We start from the raw sequence: 27,884 nt of genomic DNA, 5'->3' as shown, positions 1-27,884 counted from the left end.
GTCTTGTAGAGACACAAATGCCCTAGAGAAGACTGGCATGATGGATACTGCTGCAATCAGAGTTCTGGGGAACTCAGCAATGTATCCAGTTGTCCAATTGTATGATGTCACTTTAATAGGGAGAGGCATTAAAATAAGTCAGTTCAGGGACAGTGTTTCTGATTCAAGGAGGATTATGGCCTATGAACTATGGGAGGAATGCCGTACTTCTGCAGTTTTAAGGAGACAGTCTTTGGCTTCAAATGTTTGTGACCCAAACCAATTTATTATTCCTGCTTCTTGAATATTTGTATTTGTTCTTTTATTTGTAATTTTTTGGCCAGGGGAGGAAGGGTCGCAGATGGATGGTACTGTAGCCATACATTTTACCCTGCAGGGGCATCCACCAATTAACCACTTGTGAAAGGGACCCAAGGGTAATGTCACAGGTGACAGATAACCAGGAGACCTCAGATCAGTCTGTGACAAACATAACAATAATCTCGTGCGTCTCAAGGGCTAAAAGCTCAGTGGAAGCGGAGTCTCTCCTTTATAGTGCCGATTTAAAGGGGAAGCAAGCTGAAGCTTGTTCATGGTATGGGAGAGGTACCAAGCGGTGACTCTCTGATCCCAGGTGATAAACTCCTCCCAGCAAAGTACCGACTCGGAGACTACAACGCAGAGCTGTGGAGGAGGAAGAAATAGACGGGGTCCCCGGGATGTGGGAGCTCACTACACTCAAACTTTCCCAAGCCTGGCCTGAGGGCTCTCTGCTCGCTACAGTGATATTTCATCCCCTTCAAAAGTTCCCTTGGGGAAGCTGTGGGAGGAAGATCCCCTAGGGGCCGTGGCGAAGACCAGGAGCAGGTCTTGTGTCTCGGTGGTGGGGGTGGCTGTTGGCTTTTCCTCCACCCCATTGCGCTCCCCCGGGGGCTCCCAAGTCAGCGCCCACCAGTTTGGGATTTATCTTTCCTAGGCGGACCTCTTCCCTTAACCTCCTTCTCCCCGCTTCATCCCTGCAGCATCTGCCTCAGCCTGGTCCTTGCACGGCTGAGCGAAGGGGCCGGGTAGAAATGCCGAGCAGCTCACCGAGATGAGGGTGCAGCTGCCCCTGGCGCTGGAGCAGGATGGAGGGAGGGGGAGACGCGCCCAGCGGCTGGGGTACACTGGGGGAAAGAGAATGAGGAGAGGAGGGGGTGCCCACACACACAGAGAGAGGCGGAGAGCAAGGACACACACACACACAGTTGCACCCAGAGTCAGGCACCCCATGCCCAGTGCCTGAGACAAAGTGACAGAGCAGGGGGCACAGACACCGTGTGAGAAGCAGGCACTGGGGCTGAGATGCACATGAGAGAAAGACAGAGGGTCCGAGAGAAGACAGGCCCCGCCCACACTGACCGAGAGCAGCGGGACACACACACACACACACACACACACACACACAGACCAAAAGAGAAACACACTGAGATTGTGACAGAGACACTTCAGGGACTTGCAGCCACACACCGAAAGAGGCTGATACACACACCTGGTGCCTGGGCGAATCACACACACACCGTGATAACAGACACCCAGTGATCCCACACATGGCGATCTCACGGGGTTACACACACACGGTGATCTCTCACACACACAGACAGAGATCTCACACAGGATGATTATACACAGATGGTGATCTCTCTCTCTCTCTCACACACACACACACACACACACACACACTGATCTCACACAGATAGGGTGATTTTACACACGCAGCCAAGGTCATGATCACACATAAGAGACAGGCTGATCGCACACACGGCAATCACACACACACAGAGCGATCTCTCTCTTACAGGGTGATCACACACACACACGATCGTACACACCTCTCCAGGGACAGGGAGAACGCCAGGCTCCGCGCGGAATCTGAGCACAGCAGCAGCAAACCCATCCTGGGTCTGGGCCTTTCTTCTCTCTCTTTTTCCATTTAGTCAAACAACACCTCCCCAAGCCCTGAAAAAATGCCTGCCTGTGAAGCGAGGAGAGGGCGCCGGGTCTGTAAATAAGAAGTGAGTACTGGCACAATGGCATGTGTTTCTAGATCGCAGTCTGTCCGAACCCCTCCTGGCCTGACCCCCTTCCCTGAAACCCCTGCCACACCCTGCAACCCCCTGCCGCACCCCTCCTGCATCCCGACCCCCTGCCGCACCCCACACCCTTCCTGGCCCGACCCCCTGCTGCACTCCACACCCCTCCTGCACCCCAACCCCCTGCCCTGACCCCCCTGCTGCACCCCGACCTCCTGCCACACCCCGCACCCCTCCTGGCCCGATCCCCTGCCCTGAAACCCCTGCTGCACCCCGACCCCCTGCCCTGAGACCCGTGCCGCACCCTGCATCCTCTGTCCTGACCCCCTTCCCTGAGCCCCCTGCTTCACCCTGCACCCCGCATCCCTCCTTCACCCCACACCCTGCCCTCAGCCCCCTGTCACACCCCTCACCCCTCCTGCACCCCCTGGGGACAGGGAGGGGGCAGAGTTGGGGGGGGATTTTGGGGAAGGGGTTGGAATGGGGGTGGGGCCGAAGGAGGCATGGGGGGTGTGTGTGTCAGTAAATGCAGTCCTCAGGACAATGTACTAGTCCTCATGGTCATTTGAGTTTGAGACCCCTGATGCAGAACCGTTACTAGGTATTTTTGAGCCCCAGGCAAGAATATAAAATTGCGCCCTCCCCCAGGGCTGGCTCTTCTGCAGCAATTCGGCGGCAGGTCCCTCAGTCCCTCTCGGAGGGAAGGGCCTGCCGCCGAAGAATGAATGAAGTGGCGGCAGTAAAACCTGTGATTTTGGGGGGGTCAACTCATGATTTTTGACTGCTTGGGCTGGTAATGTTGCTTCCAAGATGGTCTTTGGTTCCAGTCTAGTTCCAATGCAGAGAGGGACTCACAGGTTAAGAGAGGAGGGAGGTGCTGGATATCAGCAGTGGCCACTAGGGATCAGCATGTGTCCTGAGAATGCTGGGAGTTCAGGTTTGCAGCCAGGATCAAGGGTGGCAGGTTTGTAGAAATTTTGGTGGTGCCCAGAACCCGCTCTGCCCAAACTCTGCCCACGGCTCTGGGAGGGAGTTTGGGTGAGGGAGGCAGTCTGGGGTGCAGGCCCTAGGCTGGGGCAGGGAATGGGGTGCAGGCTCTGGAAGAGAGTTTGGGGGTGGGAGGGGGTACGGAGGGATGGGGTGCAGGTTCTGGGAGGGAGTTTGGGGATGGAAGGGGTGCAGAGGGACGGGGTGCAGGGGTGAGGACTGTGGCTGAAGGTGAGAGGTTTGGAGTGTGGAGGGGCTCTGGGTGAGGGCTCTGTCTGGGGCTGGGAATGGGAGGTCTGGGGAATGGGAGGGGCTCAGGGCGAGTGTAGGGGGTGAGGGCTCCGACTGGGGCTGGGAATGGGAAGGGCTCAGGGCTGGGGGAGAGGGGCAGCATGCAGGGGGATGAGGGCTCTGGTTGGGACTGGAGATGAAGGGTTTGTGGTGGGGGCAGAGGGTGCAGTGGAGGGTGAAAGCTCTGACTGGGGTGTGGGCTCTGGGGTGGGGCAGGGCTGGGGCTGAGTTTGGGGTGCAGGCAGGCTGCTCCGGGACAGGGGCCAGAGAGGAGGACTTCCCCCAGCCCTTTCCCTGCTGGCAGCAGCAAGCTCTGGGGGAGGAGCCCCCCTTTCCTGCCCCCCCAGCAGCACATTCACCTCCACCACTGTCACTGCATTGGCTCCTAGGGACCCTCTCAGGTCCAGGAATCTCCCTCACTTCCCCTGTGGTGGGTGCCAGGAGGTGCTGCATGCGGCTCTGCCCCTGCTGTTGCCCCTGACTGTAACCTCACTGAGGGCGAGGGATGGGGCTACCTTCTTGCCCAGCATGGGGCAGGAGCAGTGACTGCGGGCGGAGGGAGAGGGGCTCTGTGCTGCTGGAGGGTCTCGTTGGAAAATGAAAAAGTCTGAGGTGGAAGGGCAGGCTCAGGGTCAGGAAATGGGGGGCGCTAGGACCCTGCGGCAGCAATTGCTGCAGGGAGGCAGCATGGAGCTGCTCTGTCCAGGAGGGGGGTGGGAGGAAGTTGGGGCCGGGGGGCACTCATGGGAGGCGTGGGGGGGCAGCAGGTGGGGCCAGGGAGGGGGATCACCTGGGTTATAAATATCTCCGGGCCAGCGGCTTTTTTTTTTCTTTCTCCGCCAGTTTCTGCACCTGAGGCAAGTGCCTCACTCCCCTCGCCCGGGCACTGCCCTGAGGTGAAGTAGGGTGAAGAGCTGGCAGAGCTTTCTGAGCAACTTGTATTGTGGGGATGTTCCCCCCCCCCTTGAACTAGGCATTAGAGGAAGGAAAGAAAGGCGTAAGGAAAGGAACAGGCGCAGCTTCTCGCCTGTCTAGCCAAGACCAGCGGGCTTTGTAGGCACCATGCCAGGCAGCTGATCTCTAGGCAAGAGTCCCACTGAGGTAAGTAGGAGCCCAGCTGCAGGGTCAGCCCTGGGGGGGGGGGGGCAGATGTGCACAGTTAGAACAGACGCGCCGCTCACTATCCGGCACCAGAACATTTCCACGCTGCCTTTCCCCCGCCCCACAGAACGCAGCCCTGGCTCGCTGAGCGATCTACCTTCCCATTGGCCACACTGGGTGACGTGTTGCTGCCGAACCTCCCTAATAAACAGCTCATTGGGCCATGGTGGCTGCTGGTTCGTGAGTGGCTGCGCTAATGGCCAATCAGCGCTATCCTGGGGGTGGGTGGGTGTGACTGACCGTGCGGCGCCGGTTGTTCGAACCTGAGCGCTGGGGAAGGGAGCGGGGACCCGGCAGCCCCGGGCGCTCCGGTGAGTGTGGGGCGGGGCGAGGAGTCGGGCACCGCCTCCACCTCAGCAGAAGCAGTAAGCGGAGTTGACAGGGGAGCCGTGGCGGGCGATTTGCAGCCGTGAGGACAGCTAGGTAAGTCGAACTAAGATACTTCGAGCTCAGCTATGTGAATAGCGTAGCTGAAGTTGTGTATCTTAGATCAATTTCCCTTCTCTCCCCCCTCCCCCCAGTGTAGACCAGCCCATAGAGGCAAATCCTTAGTTGGCCCCTACCTTCCCATACCTGTAATGGGACCTACACTTTGCTATATGGGATAGGGTGGGCAAGATTTCAGCAGCCTGCACAGCACTTCCTTTCTCTGCAGGAGCTTCCTTGCCACTGCATGAAGTGGTTTGGTTTAGTAGATCTCCCACTGCATTGATATACTGGACAGCATAGCAGGAGAACCATGGAAACTAGTGGGATCATCTGCTGTCCTGTGCCTTTTGGGATTAGTGATCAGTTCCTTTCTCCCCCCCCCCCCTTTTTTTTAACCAGTTACATGGGTGTGTGCTGTGGGGAAGATATCCACAAAGAAAAAGTTTTCAAGGTGCAGAAGTTGCTCTGATAGACTGAACAAAGAGTATGCCAGCTCCCTAATGAGGCAGCCAGCAATGCCATATTGTTATTGTGGTAGACTGAAAAACGATCACAAATATCTAAGAAACACAGATATCTTATATATACTAAAGCCATTTGAAAGTGTCATAAAAAGACATTTTAACAGCACCACTGTCTCCTTCTGTGAAAATCATTGGCTTTTCACCATATTTACATTCCATAAATACATCGAAGCTGAAGCAACAGGAGATGCTCTTGTCACAATGTTCTATTCCAATAATATTCTCACTAATTTATTAATGTGTAAGCAGGACCTCACTTCAATAAAGCATACATTTAAAATGAAATATATCTCCACATATGCCAGTAGCATTTTTCACATCCCTTTAAAATTATATTCAAGTAAATTATCTTTTGGTTTAAAAGCATCCAACCACAAAGATGATTTAAATCTTATCAGCGGTTCCCTTTTTTATTACCTTTAAGAATAGTTACCTGTCTTAAAGAAAAGATTTCAGAAAATAAAAACGTGAACACAATGAAACTGTAAGAGGCAAAGGAGCAGTAGTATTACACCCGGTAGTATTGTGTTCTGAGAAAATGTATAGTAGTGTGCTTTGGGCAACTTTCAGACTTTTATCAGCAGATTGTTTTCACAATAGAAATTACACTGGGAATTTATTAAATGGAGTTTCAGTGTACTCTAGTTCTCTATCAACCACCAAAATTACAAGCAGTATATTATTTTAATAAAATGACAGATAAACTGAAACACTTCTAATAGGAGAATTTCCTCTAAAAAGGAAATTCTTAGCATATTGACTTTCAGTTTAAAATTTCAGTCTAACCTACTTCAAACAATGAAAATTGTTCTGTTCTTGCTGTTCAAAATAGTTCAGTAATTGTTTTCTGTTGAATCAATGTGCTGATTCATTGTAAATTGAAAGTTGCATTGAATTTATCCCCTGTGCCTAAACACTTCTAGTTTTTTTTAGTTTTTGCTGCTTACTTATGGAAACTTAGCACACACTTGTATTATAGCCAAGTGTAATCTGTTATCAGTTTGGTATGGAATGCCTGTGTTGTGGGCGTTCACTCCGTCATGGAAGACTGTAAGCAGTTTTGGGGCAGAGACCATGACTTCCTCGTATGTATTTCATTTTTTTTAAGTGCCTACTAAAGTGGGCTTTCAATCCTGATTGCAGGGGTGGGATTGCTATTGTAGTAGAAATAATAAATATTCCCCTTGCATCACTGTGATTTATGATTAAACTTCTTTATAGCATGAAATGGTGGTGCAAAAATGGGGAAACTACTGAATCATCAAAGACGAATTGTAGAACGCAATCGTCACTCCTTAGAATAGAAAATAAAAGAGAAGGAAAAGGTAAGACAAGACCCATTTTTTTTCACAAGTTTAAAGTTGCCTCCAGACCACTATTACCAGAGTGAACAAGTTATTCATTGAGTATTTGTCCGTGTAGATCCCACTCTAGGTGCATATGTGCTTCAGGCACGCAAGACTGGATTCTTCTTTTTTGAGTGCTTGCTCATGTCGATTCCATATTTGATGTGTGCGTGCCCACGTGCACGCTGTCAGTATTTTTTTCCCCTAATGGTACCCCTAGGGCCGGCTTTGGCAACCTCTGGAGCCCTGTGCTTATGCGCCGGTACATTGGGCCCTGCTGGCCCCAAGCCCGCTCAGTTCCTTCTTTGCACCAGTTACGGTTATTGGAACGCTCCTTGTTTTCACAAGTCCGATAGTGGTTTCTTTAACTTTGGACTCTGAGTTTTTTCTTGTATCTCGTTACTGTAGTGTTAGTAGTTAGCACCTACTCTTGGGAGCCGTCAGGGCCCACGACATTTCATGGCACCTTCAACATTGGAGGCATTGAGCAGCAAGAGACTTGATGTCTCTCCCTGTGCCACCCATGCATGGGGACCTAGGCCCATCTTTGGGAGACCTTTCAAAGGCGGTTTCCTCTAAAGGGAAATCTGTGATGAGGCTACCTTCTGGGATTTCGATGTGGCACCGCTCCCCAGCCTGACGCTCCCCATCATCATGTCGCTGGCCTCCACCTTCCCGGCAGCAGTCCTCGGTACCGTGAAGCGCATCTCCAGCTCTGAGACACGGGTCACTTTCCCCGTGGTGCTGCTCCCTGGTGTAAGGGTGATCCCCAACAAGCCATGGCTACCAGCATGAGGCCACCTCAGCTCCACTCTAGTCTCTTCCTAGGGAAGAATCTTCCACGGGGTCTGAGAGTGAGCCCTCCTCATCCCAGAGGCTTCAGCAGTAGGCCTGTCATTTGGTCCCTGGCCATCCACCCAAAGGCCACCCCAGTGTACTTGAGGACATGGGATGGAGCAAGTGTCTTGCTGGAGGATAGGAGGGTGCTTAGGAGAAAGCAGAGGGGAAGCACTAGCACTAGTGTGAAGATCTATATGTGACTAATATTTAAGTGCAACTAAACATATCACAGGTCAGAGCAAGCTGTGGTATGTTCCTGTCACAGGGTGAGCTGGTCCATTAAAAGACTGGGGCACAGCAGCACCTTTTGTCAGGTTTAGCCCATCTCCCTGTATGATGGGAATAAATACAAGGGTCATGTGACAGAAGCATGCATCTAAACCGGGCCTGCTGACAGGTAAAAGGGCAGCCTGTGGTCATTAAAGAGAGAGAGACACAAAATGTGTGAGAGAGGCCAGAGAGAGACTCTCTCCTTAGTGCCCAGGCAGAGGGCCTGTGAAGAGGACAGGTGGCAATTTTCTAGAACTCCGAGGCAGAAGCCTTTTGGGGGTAGAGATTTACAAGGAACTGGAAGCGGTGCAGGGATAAGCCTCCATTGATGGGCCTGCAGGATGCAGAAGTCCCAGCTAGGAGAGGGGTTGGACTACAAGGATGGGCATGCTCTGATCAAGACCTGGAAAAACTTGTGTTATGATAATAAACCAACCTGGAAGAGAGCACTACTGTAAAATCGCCACATGTGATATCTGGTTTGATGCAAGAGTGAAGGTAAACTGAGGTAGCAGATGGGCCCAAAGGCAGTCTGGGGGTAATGCCCTACAACCGTTCCCTTTAGCCTTGTTCTGATACGAGCACTGCTTCTTTTCTACCCCCACTCTCTAATAGAAAACTGCTTTTTTATTTATGATAGACATGGTCTACACTGACTTAATACAGAGGTTGTAAATTTGTCCACGATAGCTGTCCGCCATAGCTATGTGTCATCCTAGCTGTGTGAGCACGTTAATCAAACCTTTTCTACAGAGGTGGTTAGTATTTTCTCTACACATACTCTTCTTTCCAGGTTTACTCTTGAAACACTTGATTCATACTGAAACTTGGACGTCTATAGGTTTTTATCCAGAAAAGCCTACTCCTTTCTAGACTGGAACTAGGTCATTCTCATTTTTTTCTCTCTTGACGTTGGTAATAAATTTACTTCCTTTTTAATTTGGAGTACTATAGAGCTATTATGACGGATATAAAACGGATTAAAATGGTTGAAAACCAGTTAGAATTTGATGGTGTTACAGTTATGCTCTTGTTAACTTCCTGGTTTACATAGCGATATAAAGTCAGGTGATCAATTTAAGATTGAGGATAGCACGACACTAATTTCCCTTACCCCCGAAGAATGTGGTTATGGAGACAGAGGTGCAAGCTGAATGTCTTTGTTGGTCCATAAAAACGGGGAAATAAGGTGTACTAATACTGGTTTTTCCGAACATGTAACCTATTCCTTGAATATATGGTAAGTGGAAAAGGTAATTTGTCAATTTCTTGGTATTTCAATTGTACAGAATTGAGTCCAGTTTGGTATTGATGCTTTCTGTTTGTTGGCTGTTCAATGGCATATTTGGTGATAGCAGATCATCAGTCCAACACCTAAATGTTACCTCTCAAGTGAACAGTTGAGGACTGAGTGGGAATGGGGAAGGATCTTCTAATCCCAATAGGTGCTCGCTTTGACAAAATATGTTATGTTAAAAAAAAATGGAGAGCAAGTGTTGAATCTGCTGCCCTTATGATTGAGCTTAAAAGAAAGCACTGGTTAGGATTCCCAATGATTACCAGACTGTACTATAACTATTGCTTAAATTATGACTATATTTATACATTACAACTATATACTTGAAAATGTGCCTGAAAATATTGTTCATAACCTTGCCCAGTCTTGAGTTAAAGATTTGTGTTACCTTAACCTGTACTGTTTTTGGTATGATACAGAATCTAGAACCCAGGATTAGAGAGTGAAAGGAGGATGGATTTTTCAGATATCTGAGCTATTTTTAATTGTACTTTTTTTTGAAGCCATCGTGCTGAGTTTCAAGGTTTAGGGCCAAATTCTGCTCTTAGTTATACAACACAGAAGTCAACAGTTACTCCAAACTTCTCTTTCTGTAGGAGGAAGCAGAACATGGCTTATTCTTTTTGCTTTGTTTTCTAACTATCTTTGGAGCTCATCGTTTACGGGGACATCAGGAATTTTTAATTTTTTAAAATAGATTAAATATGACTACAAATAAAATGTGATGTGTTTTCCTCATAGGCAATAGCAGTGAAACACCGTTTGGAAAAAGGACTCCAGTGAGCTTAACACAGAAGCTGTGCAGAGCAAAACAGGCTTTACTAGCAAACCAGTCAAAGGAACTGGAATAATTAATAATTTAAACTGGAAATCAGTAAGAACTGGTGCCATTTATGCCTTACTGACTCCCAGGGGAACTCTGCAAGCTCTGTGTTGGAGAATAGTGTATTTCCACCAGAAGTTGTGTTTCGATACTGTCTTATTCTGGCTGTCCTCTTTTGGACCATCTTAAAAGACTGTGACAAAGTTCCTCCTCTGCCTTGGTGGGTCCTGCACTTATTGGCGGATTTGCTTACCTCAGAGATTCAGGGCAGCCTTCAGTTTGGCCAGTTTTGTGGCTCAAACCTGCCATTCACTCAGCTAACCCCATCACTGGCCAGCATGAGGAAAAGGAAGGAGAACAATCCCCACAGTCTCTGCTGACCTACCTAGTGGGTCAGGGGGACAGGCCAGGGACCTTCCCCTCTGGTGGGACCCACAGTCCAAGTCAACTCCTCTTTATATCCAATAGGGGGGAGGAGAATGGGGGGAACCCAGGCCCGCCCTCTACTCTGGGTTTCAGCCCAGGGCCCTGTGGATCGCAGCTGTCTACAGTGTTACACGTAACACCCGTGTGACAGGTACAACTCCCTGGGCTACTTCCCCATAGCCTCCTCCCAACATCTTCTTTATCCTCACTACAGGACCTTCCTCCTGATGCCAGATAGCGTTTGTACTCCTCAGTCCTCCAGCCGCAGGCCCTCTCACTCTTAGCGCCTTGCGCACCCTTCACTGACTGAAGTGAGGTCCTTTTTAAACCAGGTGCCCTGATTAGCCTGCCTATCTTAATTGATTCTAGGATCTTCTTAATTGGCTCCAGGTGTCATAATTAGCCTACCTGCCTTAATTGGTTCCAGCAAATTCCTGATTTTTCTGGAACTGCCCTGTTATCTTACCCAGGGGAAAAGGACCTGCTTAATCTGGGGCTAATATTTCTGCCTTCTCTCGCTCTCCTGTAGCGGGCCCCTGCGTTAATGGACCCAACCGGTTTCCCTGCCCCTTCACTGTAAGCCGGCTGCACGACTTGACGCCAGTTTGTTTCCAGACTGTGCCAAGGAAACATCTGTATGTGCTCGTGCTCCACACCTTGCACTTCCTCACCTTCGCGTCCCACCCTGACACAAAGTGGAGGGACTTCCTGCCTCCTCTAGAGGGTGGGGAGCCCCGGTGGGCCAGTCTATACTCCACCCTGCTCCCAAAGCTCGCCGGGGATGTCAGTTGGTGGCTCCTTTAGGGGCTGTGAGCACGAGCATGTAATTGGCGCAGTTCACCCCTGTCCTGGACACCTGCCCTTTCCTCGGCGTGAGGGAGACTCTGGTGCACGTTTACCTGGAGTACGCCAAGCTGCAGCCTCTATTCTGGCTCCTCACAGATATCCAATTGCGTCTTTGGCTGCACTTTTCCCCTCACCTCCTTATTTATGCACTGGCTATTGGTGGCCCCACAAAGTCATGGGACCTCTTGGTCAACCTCCTCCTGGCCCTGGCTGAAATGGCTGTCTATAAAACCAGGGAGAGGAGGTTGGCCAATGGAGTCTCCTGTAACTGTGGGGCCTCTTTCCGGTCCTCCATCCATTCACGCATCTGGGCAGAGTTCCTCTGGGTGGCGTTCACTGACTCCCGTGATGCCTTCGAGGAGCAGAGGGAGCTGTCTGGGGTTCTCTGCTCGGTGTCCCCATCAGGTTCCCTTCGACTGACCCTTTGACAGCACGTCTGTCCTTGTTATTTCATTAGTTGTCTCCTGAAACCACTTGCTTTCCAGGTCCTGTGGATCCCCCCTTAAGGCTGGGGTGATCTTTTAGCAGTGGGCTCCCCACTTCCTGGATCCCAATAGGCTCACTCTCCTGTAGCCCTCTGGCCCGACCCTGTCACAAGACCTATAGCTGTGATACAAAATAAGGCCCCGATCTTGCAGTTTTTGCAATTGATTCCATATGGACTGACTCCAGGCCAAAAATTGGTTGTATGGTCAGGGTTTAAAAAAATGATTTTGCACCAGCATATCTCAGATAGGGTTACAGTTCATATGGAATTATTTGTCTAATCTAATTATGTAGACTCTTTGTTTAGTCTTAAAAAATAAAATATATTAAATATCTGTTTGAGTTGATTTGGAACTTCTAGAAACATTAGCTGCTTCCTAAGTATAAGTGTGTTTTGCTTAATTCTAAGATTTCATGGAGGAGTGGGAAAATCCCCCAAATGATTTGTACATTTTAACTTTTTCAAGCACTATAGACTAGCATTATCAACAAAATTCTAACTATGAAGCCAGATCCTGCTCTGGCATATATCAGCATAGCTCCATTGAAATCAGTAAAGTTATTCCAATTTACACAAAAAGCATCTGGCTGTAACTTTTGATTTTTAAAAAACCTTGATTGTAGATTAAAAGATTTTTCCTTTAATTTGGCGTTAGAAGGAAAATGAAAGGGAAGAGAACTCAGAATAGTCATAGAAGCAACATCAGCGATTGGGTTTTTTTAAGTTCTTCTATTGTGCCAATTGCTGTTGTATCTGAATGCTTTCCAGAATAATTAAGAATAATTAAGGTGACTAGCATCTGTTATTTGAGGTTATTTGAGGTTCCTATTTCTCCCATATCCCCCAGAGCAGTGGTTTTCAACCTGTGGTGCACAGACCCCTGTCTAAGGGGTTCTCGAAAGGTTGTTGTTACAACGGAACAGTGGTTTTCAAGCCGTGGCCTGTGGGGGTCCACAGACCATGTCTAAGATTTCCAAAGAGGTCTGCACTTCCATTTGAAATTTTCTAGGGTCTGCAAATGGCAAAGAGGTTGAAAATCACTGTCCCAGAGGGCAAAGAGTGTGTGTGTGTTGGCGGGGGGAGGGAGGGGGTTAAATACGAAAAATGGTGATGTTAGTTGTCATTCTCAGTTTTTGCTGGAGTGAATTTCATAGTATTGGGCCAGCTCCTGAAAAAGCCCTGTCTGCTGCATCTGCTAGTTTTACTTCTGATGTGTAGACAGTTGTTCCTGAGGAACACAGCTACTGAAGTCTGAGAGAGTAAGATGGTATATTGGGCCCATTTCCTTTACAGCTTTGAAAATAAAGACCGAGATTTGATTCAGTGTTCTGTTGAGGAATGAGCGGAGTGAGTGAAACATAGGACTGATGTACTCAAGTGAACCTGTATTACTGAGGAGGTGTGCTGCTGTGTTCTGTAACTCTTGCAGATTTTGCAGGGCAGAAGCATTCAAGTCTAAATACGTTGGATTGCGATGATTCGAGCAAGAGTTAATGATGGCCTATGTGGTTGAGGCCAAATTGTAAATACAAATGATGGGCTGTAGCCTTACCAGATTAAGGTAGGAGAATGCATTTCTTGTAAATGGTTTTGTGAACGTTCAGCATCAGAGCATGGGATTTTTTTTATTTTTTTTTTGCAGCTATGTTGGGTTGTTGGTTCCAGCTTTTTGTTGAATGCTTCTTAATCAGAGCCACTTGTGCTGAGTCACAGCAAGAGGGGTGGGCGTTTCAGCCGTTTGAACCCCTTGAATTTTGTTGATATTTAGAACACAGGAAGCTGATAATTCATACAGCTTTGAAACATTTGTTACACATCAGCATTGTCTGTAAATGTTGTCTCTTGACACCTGTGTCTTTTAGAATGATTGATAGCAGAGAGTGTGTGTGTGTGTGTTTGTTCTGGTATAGCAGTTGGATATTTTGGACTAGGAGGTTGTGAGACAAAAGGAAAATAACTAAAACCGTTGATGCTTCTAGTTATGTTCTTTGGGTGACTTGTTTAAATAGCTGAAAATACAGACTTGCTGTGTCGGCAAGGTTTTAATTTGTTTTCCATCCAGACCCTCCCTTTTCTTGAATTTGGCCTCTGTGCACTGGTGCCCATCTGCTCGTAGTAAGTAGATGAAGAAATGATGGCTTGCTTCCAGTAGAGTCCCACCAGTGCCATGCCATCTGTTACCCAGCAATGCAGGAACAGATGGGTGGAAGGAGTTAGTTTCTTAGAAATAACTTTTATTTCAGTTCCCAGGTAGGACATAGTTGTATGGGGTATTTTAACTTTTCTTAACTTTTTTGGAAAAAAAGATGCTTAGAAAATGTACTATCCCGAGCCCCCAGGTATTACTGACTAATAAGACTTCACATCTAATGCTATCTTGCTCCCAAGAGCAACTTCATATATTTGACTCATCCACACTGAGGGATGGATGGTCTGAGAACAGCAGCTAGAACTGGAAAGTTCTCCCGTGTTCTGATACTGACTCCCCTCTGTGGCTATGGGCAAATCACTTAACTTCACTGACGCTCAGTTTTTGTGGGCTGGATTCTATCCTGTGTCAAGATCTGCTATGGGCAGGCACCAGAGAACTGGTTGCAGCTCCCTGGTTCCATATCCTGAGCCACCTAGGTACTGCTGTGATCTGTGCCAGCTGGGAGACGTCCCAAAAGGATTGTCTGCCCTCTGAGGACTGCCAAGAGTGCCGTTTGTGTTCCTAACTCATGTATGTGTTTAGAAACCAAGGTTCAACTTTCCAGAGTCTTCATGGCACTCAGATGGGTAGTATACCACATCACACTACTCTCTATTGACTTAATCAACTGTTTTGTAACTAATGTTTTGTTGTAGGAAATGGAGGAAAAAAACCTTCTTCGCTGCCAGTCTGATCAAAAATCTCAAGAAATCCATCAGCTGCAAGAAGAACTGAAAACAGCTAAACAGTTTCTGAAGGAGACCCAGAATTATGCGGAAGAGATGAAAAGTGAGATACACATTTCTACCTATTTAAATCCTGTTACAAACTATAACTTCAATGTGGAGGTTCTTTAAACCTCATTATCAATGGTGATTTGAAGAATACCCAAGAAAAAAAAGTTCCCATTGTGTGATATAGTTAAATTAACTTTCAGCTAATACACGCAATTCTCTTTCCAAACTGAGATGGAACTTCTTTATACAAATATATAGTACTAACTCATAAAATTATATGGTTTTAAAGCAATTTAAAATGAGGAATAAATATGTCCCAAAGAGAACTATATGATCAGCACATTAAATACTACAATGTGCTCCTGTGTTTTAAAATCCCAAGCAAACAAATATACCTCAAACTATTATCCTTTAGCTTGTATATGGACTCCATTAAGCTTAAACGTGATGAAATGTTACCTGCCGAGCCGTAATTTGACTTTTCCCTACATTTGTCTATTTGGTTGGGAAAATGCAATTTGCAGATTGAGGTTTAAGAGAACAGGTAATTCTGCTAAATAGCCATTGTAAAGAAGGAGACTGCTCCCGCTTATCCCTGTAGAAGTCTAACCTTACTTAATGAGATTTCAAAATTAAATGTATGGACCCAGTCCTGCTCCCATTTTAATCAGTATTTTGCACTCTCCAATCCATGAGGCCATGCTGTGGTTTTCTCCTATATACGGGTCTGCTGGAGTGCTCTGTATTAGACGCACTGCCTCCCTTCTCTCCCCACGAGTATATCTGGGTGTGCAGAGAGACGTGTTACTTCTGTGAAGCCCATTCTCAGGTGGCAGAGTAATGTAATTTGTTCATCTCTGTTTTTCAGCCTGGAAGCCTCTTTCAACCAGGAATGGGACCCAAAATTTAGGTCACAATGGAGTGGGAATTGTGCCTGTCTGTTTATCAGGTACCCAGCCGCCCGGAGGAGGAAGAGGCTGGACTGGGGGAGCTAAAGAGCTCTGAGCCTACCCGCAAAGGGTCAGCGCCGACCCGGAAGTATAAAGCGGGCCTTCGAGCTCAGTGGGAGGTCAGCGACCAGAGCGGCGGACGTCCTTCCGGGAGCTTGGCGCCAGGAGGCTTCTACCCTCCCCGTGCTCGCTACCCGAGGAGCTGCGGAGCTCCCTGGACCGCCGTTCGGAGGAGTTGCGGACCTGCCACCCAGCCCGTCCGAGGCGAACCCATGCACCTGGACCCGGTGGAGGATGACCCCAGGATCCAGGTAGGCCCGAGGGGAGTTTGGAAGTGGCCGGGGCAGCAGACCCTAGTCTGACTGCAGCAGACCCAGAGCCAATGTCAGTGTGTTGCGGCCAGGATCCCCACTGACACAGCAGCAGCCTGCCTACCACTGTTAGGGCCCCGGGCTGGGACGCAGAGGAGTGGGTGGGCCTGCGTCCCCCCTGCCACCCCACTCACGGGTGGCAGTCTCCCCCTCGCCCCGACACCCTGACCCTGGGCTTTATAGACTGAACTGCTTGCTCAGCCCTACCTGAGGGCCTGAGCCCTGCACCAGTGTTTGTTGCCCCACCCTGATCCAGGGCCTGGGCTTTATAGACTGAACTGCTTGCTCTGCCCTTGCTGGAGGGCCTGAGTCCTGAGCCGGTGGTGTCACCCCTGTGTGGTGAGGTGGCCTGGTACCCAGCTGCCCGGAGGACGAAGAGCCCCTCCCTAACGGCGGATCCTACACTCCCCTCTCCTTAGGTTTGCACAGCATTGAAGGATTAAAGAGCACTTTAGACAGTGTGTGCCCAGAACAGAGGCACATAAGAATTCCATTCATTCGGTTAAATCTAGATGTTAAACTAAAATGTTATATAAAAAGATAAGGAAAATGTGTAAGTTTGGGAACCTAAGTGCAGCAGTAGTCCTACCAGAGAGAGACATGGCCATGCCTCCAGAAGGAGTTCCTTCCAAAAGATTCCATTGACTAAAAGAGTGAGGACACTACTGCAAATTTCAAAACTCCAACTGTGACCATTTCTTTTACTTAGTAAGGAAAATCTAGTTGGTGGCAAGCAAGTGGGCCATCGTCTCTAGGGTATGATCCTCAATTTGAGCGTGAGAGTTCTCAGGGTTACATTCTTGTCAAATCCTTGAAGAGGTGTGTAAGATATTCTTTCATGGCAATTTTTCCTCGGTCTTGATATGATTTGTAGCAAAGCATTCTTACTCTCTGGCTATAAGGAAACTGTTTACACTCATGAGCGTGAAAAAATCATCCATACCCGTGCATCCACTTTCACAAGTGCAAGGCTATTTGGGAAACCAGTGAAATTAGTAGCTGAGACAACAGAAGCCTGAACCCTCCTTGTCAAAGCCGGCATAGTAATCCATTGGTCACTGCCAACACCAAAGGTATTCATGAAGGGAATGTTTGCCTAGCAGAGGAAAGTATGAAGCAGAAGCTCACATGGAAGACCTAAACCTTTTTCTTCCCAAACAATTAAATCTTCAGCATCACAAAGACAAAATGAGCATTTGTGTGTGAAGAGTTTACAATTCCTATACAAGACTCTTCGTTTTGACCTACCCTCTGTGTTGAGAGGTTTAAATGGCTGGTAGTATCACAGCAAGGCTGAGGTCTCAAGTTACACAACTCTGTCCATTTACAGACAACATCACTGTTTGTGCCCTGACCAGCGAAACAGATCCATTCCCAACTTGCCGGCTGCTAGAAAGGATTCCAACCCCCCTGGAGTTCAAAATCAGAATATTCTGAATCCAATGCAGGACATTGTTCAACCAGGTTAAAATAGGCATGGCTTTGACTCTAAATTTACCACTCTGGTAAAGATTTACAAAGACCCAAAACTTCATCTCATCAATTGTATCCTGGCAGCAGTCACTCCGTAGCTAGTCTTCCCCAGTGACCATGTTTGCTGATGCCATGCATTGGTACTGTCCTCTGAGTGGGATTTCACAATGTGTCTCCAGAAATTCCATTTGTGGACACGTCATTCTCAGATCCTGTCCAAATGTCTCTTTTGGGGCAGGTAAGTACAAGGAACATACTTTAAGCCAACCCAGTTTTCACTTTGGCCCTTGTATGATTGCTACAGGAACACACCTTACTTGGTGAAGAGCATACCTGGAAGACAAGATGCCCCCAGGGTTATGGTGGGTCACTCAGAAAAAAGAGCGTCCAGCTTTCTGAACCGCACACCTTGTGCTCTACAGTTGTTCAGTATGTCAGGGTACCCTTCCTTTTAGTTTACTTTTATGGAATTCAGTAGTGTTGGAACAAAAACATAGGAATGGACAGATGGGTTCAAACCAGTGGTCCATTGAGTCTCCTGTATGTCATCTGACGGTGGCCAGTAGCAGTTGCTTCAGAGGAAGGTTGAAGAAACCTGTAGAGGGCAGTTATGGAATAACTAACCCACAAGGGAAATTTCTTCCTATCTCCTGTTAGAGGTTGGCTTGTGCTCTGAAGTATGAATGTTTATGTCCCTTTCAACATAAGTGAGTAACCAGAGGTCAGAACTTCTCTCAGAGGCCATGGAAATAATGTCAGATGTCGAGAAGAATCCGCTGCTTTACAAGACAGTTTGCATAAAGGGAAGAGGAAAGAGCTGAACTCATCCTTCTAGTTCGTCACTAGCCAGAAGTCCTGGGAATTTTTGGACATGATTGATTGATAGCTAAGGAATCTCCACTATACCAGCAGAAAAAACAGATCTCCTGAAGCATGGGCCCTTATTTCATCTGTACCTGAGCTGCCTACAGTTTGACAGCCTGGATATCAAAAGGAAAGTGTAGTTCAGCAGAGATTATCCTTTAGCCCAGTGATTCTCAAACTGTTGTGCTGTTGACCCCTTTCACATAGCAAGCCTCTGAGTGCACCCCCCCCCTTAATAAATTAAAAACACTTTTTTAGCCTGACTGATACATTTTTGGTATCCAGGCAGAATTCAATCAGGAACTTTCATTCATTGTTCTGGTAAAGTTTCACTTATGGTGCAAAGGAGACAACACCTTACTTGTCAGGGTCTGTACTTCAAAATGAGACCGTGTTTAAACATGTCTTTTCACTCTGCCCCTAAGGTTAACCGTAACTGACTGATGTGATATTAAACATAACAGGGCAGTGTCTACACTGCATGTTGTAACGTCGTTTTAATGAACACATTAATTAATATCTTCTGAAACTTCCCAGGGCAGACATGCCCCTATTGTCTTTAAACTGCTTCTTCTACCTCATTATGTCACACTCGACTTGGGAGAGCATATCAGTTCTGATGTATGCAGAATTTCCATTTAAATTATTAATGAAGTGATTCTTTATATGACAGCACTGTTCTTGCTAATAATTTAGATAGGCGTGTGAACAATTCCACGTGCCGCTGCAAAGAGAAATTCTGGTGATGACTATATGAAGTTTTATTTGTAACACGCATAGGTTGGGTGTTTACTGCCAAGCAGAGGGGAAAAGTTTTTAAACCTGTCCATCTAGGTGAATTTTTTCTTATCAATTCCCTCTGCATTTTCTAGCCTACAGTCTTTTTCTACTTCCATTTACTGTGAATGAGGACTGTAGTTCTATGCTCTCGCTTCAGAAATAAACACATCAAAAAGCACTCATGTAGCACAGTGTGGAGCCGGTATTATGGCAAGCAGGCACTGAGTTACAGTACTCACTCCATGCCCAGCTGATGGAGCACTGTGCTTGATATTTACATTATCCTGAAGTGCGTTTTATAAGGCTGCCAGATATCCACCATCCATTTATTTTGCCCCCCCAATGCACATGGGGTAGTTGAAGAAGGAAATGCTATACTAGAATGTGACTGTAAGGCTGCAAATCATTCATGGAAGTCACAGTTTCTGTGACCTCTGTGAATTTTGCAGTGCTGGTGCAGCTGATCCCAGGATCCCAGCAGCTGAGGAAGCTCAGGAGCCAGCCGCGCTGGCCGTTGCTCTGGCAGTCCCAGGCATGGTCCCTGACGCTGGCCTGCAGCAGCAGTCTGGGACTAGTGGTGGTGGGGCCCTGAGCCACCTCTTTCCCCCCAGCACCAGCGTTGCTCTGCTCTCTCTCTCCACTCCCCAGCAGTCTTCAGGAGCGTCCCCTCTCCCAGTCGGTAAGATTTAGTCCCAGGTATTTTTAGTAAAAGTCATGGAGGGATCACGAGGCCGTGACTTTTTGTTTATAGCCCGTGACCTGTCCATGACTTTTACTAAAAATACCCATGACTAAAACATAGCCTTAATCATGATCCTGTTTCTAACCTTAATGCATTTATTTAGAACACATGTTTTCAAGCAACAAAGAATCCTGTGGCACCTTATAGACTAACAGACTAACACATGTTTTCAAAACATCCATTATTACATTTGATTCAGATGAGGGGCCAGATCCTCATAAATCAGTATAGTTTCTGAAGCTCTGCTATACTTGACTGTAGTTGCACAAGCACACGTCTTATGTACTTAATTAACGAATGAATGAATGAGATCATTGCATTCTAAACACATCTTTCCAGAGTTTCCTTAGTCATTTGTACAGGTAATGGCTCTTTCCTTTGGTCAGGTGCTGATGAGGTTGCCATCTCATTACATTCACTGACCCAGGACAATGAGCCAGACGGACTCCCAGAGGTGGTCAAAAAGGTAATTGTTACTTTAGGGAGAACTGTCCACATTGGGGAGTGTGTGCGCACGCTTATCTAAATAATCGTGTTGTCATAGGTGTGACTTGGAAGCATTGTAAAAACTTTAACATCATTGGCCAAATTCAGCCCTCGTATAGATTGCATGAGTCCATTTAGCTCAACTGCTTGCCAGAGCTGAGTTTAGCCCCATGTGCTTAAAAAAAAAAAAAAAGCCCTAGTATACAATTAAGGCTATGGGGGGCTAATATCTTTTGTTGTAGATGTATGTAATTTCTCGTGGTTTTGGTTTTTGGTCTGTGTGATGTCTTCCCATCTGTGCTGTTTTGTAGTATTTGATGACAAAAGCAAAACAGCCAAAAATTCTGAAATCCAGAATCCTAATATCAGGTTGTAGTTTTGAACATTAGTCTAGATAAATTTTGTTGACTTTTGGACAACACACAAAAGCATTCTTTAAATAACAATCAGACTTGAACAAATTGTTTATAAAAAGAGATTCTGTTCCCAGAGTTTTCATTTTTAGGGCCAGACCCTGAAGTCTTCTCAGTTCTTATGCAAACTTGATCTATTTATTAATCCTTTGCTTTTTATTATTGAGGCCACTGGAATGAAAATTGATTTCTTTCTTTAGACGTTCTGGTACTGAACTTTGTCTTAATGCTTGTATTGTGATAGCCTCAACCAGACACTGGTCACTGCATGTCTGCAATCTGAGCTTTTGCCCATTGCTAGAAAAACACTGTTAGAGTGAAGGAGCAATTAGAGAGGTGGCACACTATCCCCACAACTCTTGGGTCTAACAAGGAATGCTTCCACATTCTCTGCTTTCAGTGGTAAAAATCATTTAGTTTTAGATTTAGCCTTCTATTTCTCAAGCTACTATTACAATGACAGAAGTGTAATGACTTTCTTCACTATTTCCACTCGACATCAAAATTTTAACAGCTTTTATTTTGATAAGTATTGGCGCTAGAAGGATAAGCCCTGATGCTCATCTCTCACACAGGACCCACATCAGTGTAAGTGGGATGAGAATTGAGACCAATTACCTAGACTATCAGAAGTTTTGGCATTTGGGATTTCAATTGTTGTTAAGCACACATTTATAACTACTGAAATTTTAGCTAACTGATGCTAAAATCATGTCAGAATTTGGTGGGGAGTGCAGGGGAGACAAGGAAGATTGTAATAGCGGTGGGGGCTGGAATTTGAGAGAACCCTAAAGGTATAAATATTGTGAAATTTTTCAACAGTTTTACAAAGCTAGTGTTGACCATCAAACAAACATATTGTGAAGATTACGTTAAACATTTAGAATGACATGACATTCTCCTGAATATTTCATAATACGTCTGGACAGGATATCCTCTGCAGGCCAATGTAAATACTTCAGGACTAAACAACTTTTTCAAGTGTTATCATATTTACAGAATAAACTATAGGACATGTACAAATTCATTATGAAATATCAGTAATTAAACTTAAATTACATATCTCAAAATACAGTTCTGCAGATTAGTGATTGAGCAAGAAGAGACCAGACAAGGAATTACTGTGTACTACTCCTTAGCTTTGCCTATACCTTGTTAAATTATGTGACTTGCGATTTGTAAAGCATGGATGATAATGCCCATTCTAAACTTGAACGTGGTGAGGAGTAGGTAGTTGCTGTAAAGCATTCTGCATAGCGCTGTTGTATTTCAAAGTGATAACTATAAACACTGAAGATTCTTGCTTTTCGCATGTGTCTGCTAATTCATATTATTCAGTCGCTTGGAATGGGTCTTGCACTTCCTGCTGGTAATTAGCAAGGTTCTCCCATACCAGTAAAGCATGAGAATTTTTTTGTTTGTATTGCAGGTAGATGATACTCAACAGTGCCAAGCAGAAACAGCTATTGAACCCATGGAATCTAGTTCAAGATCTCCTCTTTTCATAAATAATCAACTCACAAAAGCTGTTGCTGAGAACTCTGTGTGTGTTGAGATTCTCCCCAAAGGCAGATGTTCCTTGAGCACACAAACTACCTGGTCAAAATGAACAAGACAAACCGTATGATACAGTAAACCTAGTAGTATATGGGCTGTACCATGAATCAAACCCTAACCCTGCCTCTTGACCCCTTACACTCCTCCCACCTGTCTCCAGAAGTCCCGCCCCAGGGGGTATTACTTCTGGGGTACAGATGACCGGAAGCAAGGTGTGTGTCACGTGACCCCTCTAAGGACTGCTCCCAGTGCCCAGTACCAATGAGGTTGGGTTTTCCCCTGATAGTACTGCCCTGAGAGGAAATTTGACCAGTCAGGGTGAGTTCCAGGGCGGAGTGACCTGTCAGGAAGTGGGTCGTGTGACCCCTCTAAGAACTCCTCCCAATGCCCTCTGCCAATCAGAGAGCAGCACCATTACCCCATAAGTCCCAGCTCCGGGCAGAGGAGGCCATCTCTTACCAAGGACACGTGTTTTAGAAATTGTGGAAAGGCTACTAAGAGGAAACGTGGACTCCGTTACCACCCCCATGAGAACTTCAGACTTTGTTTTAACCCCTAGCACCTTTGGACTTGTGTGGAGAAAGCGCTACCTCAGTGACAGTTCCAAGGAGGACCCTTTGACTCAACCGTTGATGGAGACGTTGGAATCCGACCCCAAAACCCTTGTTAGGCACCCCGATGAGTGTGACGGCCTCTCATTGTTCACCTCCTTAGAGGTGGAAAGCGATCATGGCGTACCAAGGTGAGCGGAAAAGATGTCGCTCAGGTAAATGAATGATTAAAAAGCGATGGTCAAGAATGGGGTGTAATGTGGCGAAGAACCAGGGATTGCATTAATTAAAAACAAGCAATGGGGTTCTTACACTGTTTGTTTTCTGAAAATTTCTCAACAGCTTGCTTTGAGTACCTCCCATAAGGCTTTATGGAAATATGCTTAAAATGTGTTTTCTGCTACATAGGCCATGTAACACATCACCGTAAAGGTTATGATCTACTGAATGTATTAAACCTATTTATATGCATGTATCATTTTGTATTCAAAGTTATGAATGTTGGCTGTGTACTGGCTTGATTTCTAAATAACCTTAGTAGAGCATTTGGTCAGTTCCTGGAGAAAGGAGTGTTGAAATTAAGTACCTAATCAAGAAACACTGAAAGGACAATGGATCTTGGAATACTCCAATCCTCATTAGAAGTCTACTTGAGGAAGTTCAAGGTACTATGTAAACAGTGGATGCTCCCTGTAAAAACTGAGTCATGCATGGACATGTGACTTGCCCAGGTGACTCCAAAACTCCATCTTGGAGCTGGACTTTGCATAGGAGAACCCCTGGGAGACCCCTCCATTTTGTCTTCAGCTGGCTCTCCATCCCCCCCCCCACCCCAGGATACCTGAAAGAAATTGGAACAAAGGACAGTGATTGCAGGGGTGTGAGTGATTGCTGGACCCAGGCTAAAGGAGATTAGTCTGTAAAGGGAGCATTCTGGAACTGGTGGGGATCTTATCTATATTCAGTTTGATTAGATATAGATTTGTGCATTTTAAGCTTTTTATAGGGTAAAATGGATTTATTTGGGTTTAGACCCCATTGGGAGTTGGGCATCTGAGTATTAAAGACAGGAACACTTCTGTTAGCCTCTTTCAGGTAAACCTGCAGTTTTGGGGCAAGTAATTCAGACCCTGGGTCTGTGTTGGAGCAGACAGGAGTGTCTGGCTCAGCAAGACAGGGTGCTGGAGTCCTGAGTTGGCAGGGAAAGCAGGGGTAGAAGTAGTCTGGGCACATCAGGTGGCAGCTCCCAGAGGGTTTCTGTGATCCCACCTGTCACAAATGCCTTTCTAGAGGCCCTTTGAGAACTTACACATCGGTAGCCCTGTGGGAGTAAGTCTATCATGCATCTGCTGTTTTTGCTCATGTCTGAGACACAGATCTCAAGAGGAAAATCTGGAAAAGGACAAAATGGAAGAATGAACTGTAGTAAGATTTGGGGCCTTATGCTAATTCTTGCCCAGTCTTGAGTTAAAGATTTGTGTTACCTTAACATGTACAGTAACTCCTCACTTAAAGTCGTCCCGGTTAACATTGCTGATCATTTAGGGAACATGCTCATATAAAGTTGTGCAATGCTCCCTTCTAATGTCGTTTGGCAGCTGCCTGCTTTGTCTACTGAAGAGTATCTCAGTGAAAGTTTTAATCCTCTGCCAAAGGTTTGGGATGGAAGCCTTATTTCTTCTTCCGTAGTAGGATGCTTTCCCATACCAGACCGTGATAACTTTGGCAGGCATCATTGCAGTACCCAGGCTAGCAACACGGGCAGCTTCAGAACGCCAGCAGCAGCTGTGCTCTCTATACCGGGGTCGGCAACCTACAGCACGCATGCAAAAGGTGACACGCGAGCCAATTTTTGATGACACGCGGCGGCGGGCTGAGCGCCTCAACCCACTGCCACCCCGGGGTTCCGGCTGCTGCTCCGTTGCCAGTCGGGGTCTTGACTGCCGGCTCCACTCAGCACCTACTGCTGGCCTGGGGACCCCCAAGGAACTCCAGGCTGGCAGCGGGCTGAGCAGGCCAGCAGCTGAGACCCCGGCTGGCAGGAGCCGGCAGCTGGAACGCCAGAGTGGCAGCAGGCTGAGCGAGGCTGGCAGGGGTCTGCGTGTCTCAGCCTGCTTTCGGTCTGGGGTTCTGGTTGCGGGCCCCTTGCCAGTCGGGGTCCCAGCCGCTGGCCCGCTCAGCCTCACGCCGGCCTGGGTGAGCAGAACCCCAGGCTGGTGTAGCGGGTTGAGTGGTGGCAGCGGCTGGGATCCCTGCTGGCAGGAGCTGGCGGCCAGAACCCCCAGACCGACAGCGGGCTGAGTGCCTCAGCCTGCTGCCGGTCTGGGTGAATGGAACCCCAGGCTGGCAGCGGACTGAGTGGTACCAGAGGCCAGGACCTCAGACCAGCAGCAGACTGAGCCGCTAAGCCCAGACCGGCAGCGGGCTGAGCAGGGCCTGGGATCCTTGTCTGGGGTTCCACTCACTCAGCTGGCAGTGGGCTGAGCGGGGCGGTGGGCAGGACCCCAGGCCGTCAGGAGGCTGAGCGGGGCTGGCAGCTGGAACCCCAGACTGGCAGCGGACTGAGTGCTGCCGGCACCCCAGACCGGCAGTGGACTGAGCCACTCAGCCCCCTGCCGGCCCCGCTCAGCTCGCTGCAGGCTGAGTGAATGGAACTCCAGACTGGCAGTGGGCTGAGCAGTGCTGGTGGCTGGAACCCCAGACCAGGATCCCAGGCAAGGATCACGCTACATTGATAAGAGCTGCATTTTAATTTTATTTTAAATGCAGCTTCCTAAATATTTTAAAAACATTATTTACTTGAAATACAATCGTTTATTTATATAATATAGACATAGAGAGAGACCTTCTACAAATGTTAAAATGTATTACTGGCACAGGAAGCCTTAAATTACAGTCAACTTGGCACACCACTCTGAAACCTGTCATTCTATTCTTTATGTGCCAGAATGATTAATGCATTAATAACTTGGTTGACTGTCAGCAGGTACAACCCATCTCAGCAGTAGTTTCTAGGGCCATTCTCTCAGGCAGAACAGCACAAATGAAAGTAAATGCTAACAAGCTTTCATACACAGCATGAGCAAAGCACATTTTCTTTCAGTCAGTGAAACACAGTGCGAAACAGCAAATACAATGCTATGTTTGATGTGGAATGAGTACTGTAGTAGTAAGCCATGTAATGAAATTGGGAAATACCGTATAAGCTACATTTCATAGTTTGCTTCACTGGAAACTGTAATTGTTCTCTTTTCTTTTTCTTTTTAAATGAATACAGAGTGGATTTCTTCAATATGATATATTATTTGCTTCCTTATCACACACCAGATCATTGGGTTCTTGCGGTAAGATGTTTTCTATTGTACTTCAGGATTATGGTCACTAAATGTGGTATTATATAAGAGATTTGTAACACAGCTGGGTAGCAGTGGTCTCATTTCCCATATTGCGGGTTTTCAGTGAGTTCAGTGCATGCAAAGGAAAGTGGAATGTAAATATAACTCTTGACATTCCAAGAACTGAGCTTTTAAAAATAAAATGATACTGTGAAATTCTGTTGTTAATGTTACTTGAAAGAATGCAGTTTGTAATGATTTGATCAATGAATCCACAATATGCTTTTCTCCTGTGTGTTAGACATCACAAATGAGAATATGTTAATGGATTGTTTTTTTGAGAAGTCATTATAAAATAGCAGAATTTATCACTTTGCCAATATAACTTGTACGTATATTTAAACTTACAGATAGCATTGATGCAAACAAAAGAATTATTAACAATTGACCCCTTGTGTGATGAGATGAGATATGAAAGAACATGTCTAAGGAATTGGAGGTGATTTTTAAGATACTTACTTTTACAGTGTATATGAACTGTTAATGTGAAAATATTTACACAATGAGACTAAAATCTTCCTGTTAGCTACAAAGAAAAATTGAAACAGCATGTGCTTACTAATGTACTTTGAGTGGATTTGTGTAACTACTTCACAGAATGTGGACCCGAAACGGTAGCATGTTGCATGAGTGTGAAGGTGTTATCAACATGGGGCACAGCAAAGCAGGTGATACATTGTATAAGAGTGTGACAGTAATATGAAAGCGTGTGTGTGTGTGTAAGTATGTTAATATATATACCAGTGGTCCCCAACCTTTTCGTCTGGCGAGTGCCAAATGAAGGACCGTGATGGTGCTCGAGCATCCGCCAAAATGCCTCTGAATTTCGGCGGGCGACGCCTCTTGATGACGCTGCTTGCCGCCAACAAGCGATGTCATCCAGAGGCGTCGCCACCAGTGGAGGCATTTTGGCAGATGCTCGACCACCAGCCAGAATGCGGGCGCATTTAGATGCCCCCGTGCCCGCGGGCACCGCGTTGGGGACCACTGATAGATAGATATCTAATGCGCAATAAGTCATGGCAATCATTAAGTAAATAGCGATAGAAAGGATTTCTATCTCTGTACAGAAACTGTTTTTTTTAAAAAAAAAAAAGGGAAAGAAAAGCTCATTTATACAGTCCACTAATGTACTCTCTCAAAGTTTCAGATACTTCATCAAACGATTAACGAGCAACTCCCCATCTGATTGGAAGAATAAAATTCTTCAGCATAATAAACAAAAGTGATGGCCACAACTGCAGACCACTTATCTTAAAGGTTTTGAATACAAAATTGCCATTATCATTTATGTATGTGAAATTATCAGGGTGAAAGTAAATGTGGAAGATTACTGGTGTCCACTGCACCAGCGTCCTTGCCATGGCGTGTGGGGTATGCTCTGGGCCCTCAGAAGGGATGGGTCTTGGGTGGAAGATGTGGGCTGGGGGGCCAGATTCCCTCAGCCAGCCCTTCCTGACAGCTGCTGTTGTGGTGGGAAGGAGCCCCAGGCCCTTTTGAATCACTGACCCCCAAGGCAACTGCCCCTTTTCCTCCCCCACTGTTGGTGGCCCTGCCGGTATCATCCAGCAGCGCTGTCAGACCCTATGGCAGGGC

General features: G+C 46.8%; 1 protein-coding gene across 1 annotated transcript in view; it reads left to right on the top strand.

The window, feature by feature from the left end:
- Positions 1 to 1,896: 1,896 nt before the first annotated feature.
- LOC120401238 (centromere protein F-like) overlaps positions 1,897 to 27,884 on the top strand; it is a 115,449-nt gene continuing 89,461 nt past the window's right edge. Inside the window, exons 1-2 of the mRNA XM_039530946.1 lie at positions 1,897 to 2,033; positions 4,173 to 4,430. The gene's annotated coding sequence lies outside the window, so the exon portion shown is untranslated. The remainder of the gene's footprint in view (positions 2,034 to 4,172; positions 4,431 to 27,884) is intronic.

This window comes from Mauremys reevesii, linkage group 3 (genome assembly GCF_016161935.1).
Source record: "Mauremys reevesii isolate NIE-2019 linkage group 3, ASM1616193v1, whole genome shotgun sequence".
Taxonomy (NCBI): domain Eukaryota; kingdom Metazoa; phylum Chordata; order Testudines; family Geoemydidae; genus Mauremys; species Mauremys reevesii.
The sequence above is the reverse complement of the archived record's forward strand: the minus strand, read 5'-3'. Positions and strand labels throughout refer to the sequence as shown.